Below are 8,690 nucleotides of genomic sequence, written 5' to 3' on the forward strand. Positions count from 1 at the left end.
GTATTTTCCAGCATTATCACAATGTCAACACGGTAAAATAAAGCAGTTAGTCACTCTTATAGATGTCTCCGTAAGAATATAAAAGCCACAGTGATTTGATACCCACAATTATCCATTTTAAAAAATACAAAAACGAGTTTTTCTTGAACAGTTGCACATTTTACATTGTTTCATTTTCTCCTTGAGCTTACATTTCCATTCCGCACAAGTCTGGGAACGTCTTCATGCTTCCTGGATAATCCTGAGAACCCCATGGAGTGGATCTGCGACCTCCTCCCTGTCCACTCTCCTTGCCCTGGCTGGCGGAGGTAACGCGGGTTTGGTGTAGCTGGGTGGTTTTCCAGGAAAACCCTGAACCAGCTGGGTGTTTTCCCAGGTCAGTGACCCATTGAGATTTAATTCTTTCCATTACCCCATGTTCACTCATCAACAGGGGTCTGAACCACAACACAGTTTAACCTATTTATTTACTATACTATTAACTCGTTTTACCAACAAAAAGAAACTCTTATAAGACCAAAAGTCTGACCCCCTAAGTAAAATGACTTATTAACATCCATGAATGTAAAGGATTAGACAATATTGTTTTCCAGATGTTACTGATAATTTTCTACCAACAAGAAGCCACAGTTGGAGAAGTTAAGACAATTGTAAGATGCCTCCCTCTTACTTGTATTGAGACCTGGTGAGACGGCAGTAACCAGGGACCAGGACATTTCTTAAATTCTTTCTGTAAAGGGAATTTGAATGAACTACAATCAAAGCAAGATGGTGAGTGGGATAAATGGCTGGCGATCACAAAGTGTTCCAGGACACCAAGTCCAGCCCAGGCCAGTCTCAGCAGGAAGATGGGATGTCGCTGAAGAGCAGGGCAGCTTGGAAGAGAGGCCGCTAGAGGGCGGCAGAGCACAGCGGACCCGGGCCGATCATGGGAAACCCAGCCGTGGTCAGATTGTCCATTGGACCCAAATGAAAAAGCCCGGCGGAGAGCACAGCTAACTCACCAGCCTTCACCAGGGGCTGCAGCTCCTCACCGCGGGGAAGGGAGGCAGGTGCCCGGAGGGACGTTATGGATCAGAGTTGTCTAACAGAAATATAAAATGTGAGCCACATGCATAAGTTTAAGTTCTCTAGTAGCCACTTATGAAAGCAAACCACACACACACACACACACACACACACACACACACACACACACAAACAGGTGGCATTCATTTTAATGATTTTTTATTTACCCCATAGATCTGAAATACCTTTTTAACATGTCATTAATACAACAATTATTGAGATGTCTTATTTTTCTGGCATTACGTCTTTGAAGTCCAGCGTGCATTTTCTCCTTACAGCACTTCTCCGTGTGGACTAGCCACATTTCAAGGGCTCAGTAGCTGCTTGTGGCTACAGACATTTACTTTCCAGCAGGTAAGTACCTCCTGCAGGACAAGGGCTTCAGGAAGATCCCACTGTCGTCTCAGGGAGAAAAGGACTTACGTACAGCACTCCTCCATCAAACTCCTGCAAACGTTTCTGCCAGGGCGCTGCTATCTCTCTCTCCATCTCCCAGCCCCCCTCTTTGCTACACCAGAGCTGCTATCTAAAATTCCCGGGTTAGGAAGCTGTCATGATTCCTCCTGTTCCCTCTGGTCTGCGGCCAGAGCTGTGCAGGCTTGAGGTGGTTCCGGCGTTTTGATAGCTTCCCTTCGAAAGAGCACAGTGATTGACAAGACGACAACAACTTGAGCATAGATCCAGTTTCCCATGGAGAGAGGCAGAGAGCAGCCTTTGATCTCACCAAGCCTGGTTTGGATCCCCTGTGGTGGCCTTGGGCAAATGGTTCAAAGCTCTCTTGGTGCCTCGGTTTCCTGGCCTGTAAAATTTGGATAATATTAGCAGTTATCCAGTAGGCCTGTTGTGAAGATTAAATGATAAACTTAAAGTTGTGCTTTGAACATAGTAAGAGCTAAATAAATGTTAACTCATAAAAAATATAGATTTGCATAACTGCATTTCAACACTTTTAAAGAATGATAATTTGATAAAATATATAAACTACCGAGAACTGCCAGTTACTATGCTGGGCCTAGCGTTGCTCTGATAAAACTTTTGTCTGTGGTGCTTGGATTGGTCTGTTAGGGTATAACCTCCTGTCACCTTCAGCCAAATAATTAATCCCATTATTACAGTCTGCCAACTAAAAATTTTAAACAACATAAAGAAAAAGATTACGCCTGGCCGGTGTAGCTCAGTGGTTGAGCACCGACCTATGAGCCAGGAGGTCACAGTGCGATTCCGGGTTAGGGCACATGCCCAGGTTGCGGGCTCAATGCCCACTGTAGGGCATGCAGGAGGCAGCTGATTGATGATTCTCTCTCATCCTTGATGTTTCTATCTCTCTCTCCCTCTCCTTTCCTCTATGAAATTATATATATATATTTTAAAATATTACCAATTACAATCAATTTAGTTATTCTCTAATAAATGGCTAAGGCTATTGAATGCTTGCAGTGTCAGGTGCTTTTTTCTTTTTAAAATATGCTTTAACACATTTAATTTCCATAACAGCTTTATGAATTAGATTCTATAATTTTAGATGAGACAGATCACACATCTAGGAAGTGGCAGAAGTAAGATTCAATTCCAGACAGTCTGGCTCCTGTGTGAGCGTGGGCCACCCTTTCCTATTTTTCACCAGCAAAATCTATTCGTCCAACCCTAGGCCTCACCCTGAAAGCTCTCACCTATGTAGCAAATCCCTTGCCTCCACCCAACCCCACTCCTGCCCATCTTCTGCTTTGGGCCTGTGTTCCCAGGCACTTGGTTCAGGCCTCCTGTCACTTGTCATGTGACATCACCCCGAGATACGCTGGAATCTAGTTCCTCATACCAGGATGTCAGCTTCCTGCCTGGTGACAAGTCCCAGACCCAGGCCTCGGGGAGGGAGCCTGGCAGGCCAAGGTTTGGTTTCTAGCTCTGCCGCCTACTTGGTGGGTGCCTTAAACAAAAGGCTTAATTCACTGTGCCTCAAAGATGCCATGTGTGTTTTTGGCAATATATGTAAAGTTCCTGACACAAACTAGGTGCTTTAAAAGTCATGGTTTCTCTGATTTAAAAATAATTTCTTTATAATCATGAAATTAGTTAATCAGTGAATAATATGGAAGGCAATTTGGGTACAATCTAAAACTCCTTAAGTATACTTGCCTTTTGACCCAGCAGTTCTACTTCTAGGTAATTACCCACAAACATATTCCCATATGTAAGAAATGATCTATGCGTAAGATATTCATTGTAGCATGAGAACCACCAAAATGTCCAACACCACAGAACTGTTTAAACAAATTTAAATATACCCGTCAGATGGGGTGCTATGACATCATGAACAAGAATAGCATGGCTCTATGTACTGTGAGATGAACCACTTTCCAGATTAAAAAAAAAAAAAAGAGCAAAATGCAGAATAGTGTGGAAATATTATGATTTGTGTAAACGCTAAAGAGAAAGGCTATATATGTAAATACTTATGTGTGTACTGAATATCTCTGAAAGGAGATGCCAGCAACTGTTTTCAGAGGCAGATTCTGGGGGGGGGCGGGGGGTGCTGCTGAGCTGCGCTTCAGACATGGGAAAACGGCTGACTTTTCACTGACTACCCTTCCTGAATGCTGCAGGGTGTGCATGTATATTGGTTATTGTTTTAATTAATTTAAAATTAAAAAGAACATCTGAATTTATTCAATCTTAGTCATAACATTTTTTCCAAAGATGGTGTCCAAATGGCCAACAGATACATGAAAAGATGCTCGACATCCCTAATCATCAGGGAAATCCAAATCCAACTGCAATGAGATGGCATCTCACACCGGTTAGGATGACTATCATCTAAGAGACAAGAGATAGTAAGTGTTGTCGAGGATGTGGAGAAAATGGAACTCTCTTGCACTGTTGGTGGGAATGCAGATTGGTGCAGCTACAATGGAAAATAATATGGAGGTTCCTCAAAAAATTAAAAATAGAACTATCATACTATCCAGCAATTCCACTTCTGGGTATATATCCAAAGGAAATTAAAACAAAATATAGCTAAGAGATATCTGCACCCCCATGCAGGAATCTAAGACAAACAAACAAGCCTGGCTGGTGGGGCTCGGTGTTTGAACATCAACCTATGAACCAGAAAGTCATGGTTTGATTCTTGGTCAGGGCACATGCCCGGGTTGCAGGCTCGATCCCTAGTGTGGGGCATGCAGAGGCCGCCGATCCGTGCTTCTCTGTCATCACTGATGTTTTTAACCCCTCTCTCCCTCTCCCTTCCTCTCTGAAATCAACACAAAAAACATTTTTAGAAAATATACTTGCCTTATGACAGTGTGATCCCACTTTCCAGTGTCAGTTCAAAGCTAGGGGTAGAGCCAGCTCCCTGCCTTCGCCCAACATCAGCCCCGCAGCAGCAGTGTCTGTGGGGGGCTGGGGCCAGATGGTCAAAGGAGACTGGCCTTGTTGCACTGTTTCTAATTTTTTTAATATAATGAGAACGTATTCATGCATTACTGACATAATTACAAGTTTAAACATTTAAAAATATTTTACAAACATGGTTCTCAGGAAATGTGTGGGACAAGGAAAACATGAGAGAGGGGAAACCATTTTCATTGCCTTGACATTTTAGTCATTTTTCCTCCACTGGATTTTTTTATGCATTGTTTACCCCCGTGCAGTGTTGAGAAGGCACACAATTTCATATTCTATTTCCCCATTAGCTTCATAAAGCCTTGGTTAACCTCTGGGACAGGCCCATGAATCTCTCTCAATGGCCTGAGGGAAAGCAGGCAGGGGGGTAGGTGGTACGTGGTCGGGGTGGGGTGGGGAGTTCTGCGTGCTCTGGATCACATAGGGCGAGTTTCTCAACCCTGGCGCTTTTGACATTTTGGTCTGGGTAATTCTTGGGTGTGGAGCCGTCCTGTGCACTGTAGGATGTTCAGCAGCATCCCTGGCCTTTACCCACTAAATGCCGGCAGCACCTCCCTTCACCTCCACATCGTGACAACCAAAAATATCTGCAGACATTGCTAAAAGTCACTTGGGGGTAGGGTTGCCAGATTTAGCTAAAAAAATAAAAATAAAAAAGAGAGGAAATCGAGTTAAATTTGAATTGGGATTTCAGATAAACAACACATAATTTTTTAGGCAAGTATGCCTCAAAGAAAATACTGGGTAGGGGGACACACTTATACTGAAAATTTACTTGTTTATCTGAAACTCAAACTTACCTGGGTGGCCTGAACTGTATCTAGCAATCTAGAGATGGGGTGGAGAGATAGCCCCGGCCACAGGGCATCACATACACTGGAAGAGACAGAAGGCACCCGCCCTCCATGGGGCTGACACTCTGTGGCTTGCAATCTTGTCTGGGGAAGCAAGCATAGCAGGGTGTTGTGTGGGCGCTGCTACTGAGGCTCTTCAGGTGCCTGGCTGGTGGGACCCTTCAACTCCCGGTTCTGCCTCAGCCCCTCCTCCTACTCCAACTGCTCTCCCCCAGGGTTTCCACGATCTATTCACAGTCTGTTCCCTACAGGTAGGAGTCACTGAAACCTCCCTCCAGGGGCCAGGGGTAAAGGGCTGGCAGCCTCCTGGGCCCCAATCTCCCAGGAAGCACACCTCAGCGTCTGGGAGGGTTTCGAAGGGCAGGCTCCTGGGGCTTCTCCGCTCAGGTTTGGGGGAGGCAGGGGCTCTGGGGGTGAACCCACTGGGCCTGGCAGGGGTCCCTGGGAGAGGGGGTCAGATTCAGAAGCTGGAGGCAGTGGATGAGACAGCCCAGCCATTTGATCAAGTTTATTGAGAGAGAAACCAAGATGGCGGCATAGGTGAACACGGGAAATTGCTGCCTCGCACAGCCACTTCAAAAATACAACTAAAAGACAAAACGGACACCATCCAGAACCACAGGAAGGCTGGATGAGTGTAAATTCTACAACTAGAAGGAAAGAGAAAAGCACACTGAGACTCAGAGGAGGTGCGGAAGTAAAGTGCAGAGGTACGGAGGCGCACGCGGAAAGGGCTGGCAACTGAGGACACGGTTATTTTTTTCAATCGGGAGGGAGTCACAAGCTCCCGGCCCTGAATGCCAGTTCCGGGCGAGTCTCTGGGGACCGAGACTCATACAGGGAGAAACTGGACTGTCTGGCAGCGGGCGGAACTCGAGGGCAGCTTTCTCTCAGAGGTGCTTGCAGCGAATACCGAGGCAGAACTGAGGATCATCCATAGCTGTTTACTCCTCCCTGTTGATTCCCTGAGACCCCACCCCACCCAAGCTATGCACAGAGGCTTTTGCATATAAATGACCTGGCCCTTTGCAATCTGAAAATTACCTAACAAACTGCAGCTGGGTCAGAGAGGCCCAGAACACCCAAAAGAAGGCCCAAGGCCCCACAGCAGCTTGCATTGCTTCACAGCTGGGCCTCATCTGGGACCTCCAAACCCCAAACAAAGAAGAGGAATCTGCAGATCTCTCCATAGCTCCTGCTGGGTAGCCTCGCAGAGGCTAAATTAGCACCTCCTTAGAGATCCAAGAGCCAGTGTACCCAGTGGTCAGAGTGGGACCATCCAGATTGCAATTCCACAGATCCGTAAGGGACACACTCAAGGGGCAGACTCAGTGAGCACCAAAGCAAGTCTTGCCACATAAGGGTGTCTCCAGCACAGAAGTTCTACCACCATAGACACATCTGATTCTCACAGCCAATTGGCCTGGAGGTCAATTCCTCCCAGTGATACCTACAACAATCAAGGTTTAACTACAACAAGACTGTGCACACAGCCCACATAGGGGTGCACCAAGAGTGTTCACCTCAGGTAATTGGGGAGGCTGAGGCACTGGGCCCTATAGGACACCTAGCACAGAAAGCCACTCTATCAACACAGGGAAGCAGCCAAAATGAGGAGATAAAAAAATGGGTCACAAATGACAGAAATGGAGGAAAGCAAACTACTGGATATAGAGTTCAAAACCACGGTTATAAGGTTACTCAAGAATCTTCTAGAAACCGCCAATAAATTTAGTGAGATCCTCCATAAATCTAGTGAGACCCTCGAGGATATGAAAAAGGAACAACTAGAAATTAAGCATACACTGACTGAAATAAAGAATATTATACAGAGATCCAACAGCAGACTAGAAGATCCCAAGAATCAAGTCAAAGATTTGAAATATGAAGAAGCAAAAAACAACCAACTGGAAAAACAAAAAGAAAAAATAATAAAAAAAATATGAAGATAGCGTAAGGAGCCTCTGGGACAACTTCAAGCATACCAACATCCGAATTATGGGGGTGCCAGAAGAAGAGAGAGAGCAAGATATTGAAAACCAATTTGAAGAAATAATGACAGAAATCTTCCCCTACCTGGTGAAAGAAATAGACTTACAAGTCCAGGAAGCACAGAAAACCCCAAACAAAAGGAATCCAAAGAGGACCACACCAAGACACATCATAATTAAAATGCCAAGAGCAAAAGACAAAGAGAGAATCTTACAAGCAGCAAGAGAAAAACTGTCAGTTACCTACAAGGGAGTACCCATACGACTGTCAGCTGATTTCTCAATAAAAACTATGCAGGCCAGAAGGGAGTGGCAAGAAATATTCAAAGTGATGAATACCAAGAACCTACAACCAAGATTACTTTACCCAGCAAAGCTATCATTCAGAATTGAAGGTCAGATAAAGAGCTTCACAGATAAGAAAAAGCTAAAGGAGTTCATCACCACCAAACCAGTGTTATATGAAATGCTGAAAGGTATCCTTTAAGAAGAGGAAGAAGAAGAAAAAGGTAAAGATACAAATTATGAACAACAAATACACATCTATCAACAAGTGAATCTAAAAATCAAGTGAATAAATAATCTGATGAACAGAATAAACTGGTGAATATAATAGAATCAGGGGCATAGAAAGGGAGTGGACTGACAATTCTCGGGGGGGAAAAGGTGTGGTGGGTGCGGGAAGAAACTGGACAAAAATTGTACACCTATGGATGAGGACAGTGTGGGCGGGGTGGGTAAGGGCAGAGGGTGGGGTGGGAACCGGGTGGAGGGGAGCTATGGGGGGAAAAATAGGAACAACTGTAATAATCTGAACAATAAATATTTAATTAAAAATAAAAAAAAATTTTTAAAGAAGAAAAAAATGTTTATTGAGTGCTCACTGTGCCAGGCCCGCTGCTAGGTGTTGGGGAGGCCTCAGCCACCAGGGGGCGCTGATCCTTGTTCAGGTGGGCAGATTGGACCGTGCAAGCCCGGAGCAACAGTGCCATCCAAGAGAGGGCGTCCAGAGGACCGGCATGTCCCGTCTGCAGGGCAGAGGGGCGATCAACAGGCTCTGGACATATGCGGAGTCCAAGGTGCCAGAGACATCTGGGGCAGATGTCCAGGGGGCGGAAGAACTTGGGGTCTGGGCTAGGGAGAGACATGTGGGCAGAGGTCCTGGGGAGGATGGGGCAAGAGCAGGTAAGAGAGGAGAAGAGGGTGAGGACAGAGCCTGAGAGCCTGGTGTGTAGGGCAGTGAGGGAGACTCAGAGGAAATGGTCGGAGGGTGGATGTCGGGAGGTCAGTGGAGAAGAGTTCCCTGGAGGGAGCAGTCAACAGCAGCCAGCATCGCTGAGAGGCAGCCCAGCTGGGGACGGCCATGGCAGTGAGGACA

This window comes from Myotis daubentonii, chromosome 9 (genome assembly GCF_963259705.1).
Source record: "Myotis daubentonii chromosome 9, mMyoDau2.1, whole genome shotgun sequence".
Taxonomy (NCBI): Eukaryota; Metazoa; Chordata; class Mammalia; order Chiroptera; family Vespertilionidae; genus Myotis; species Myotis daubentonii.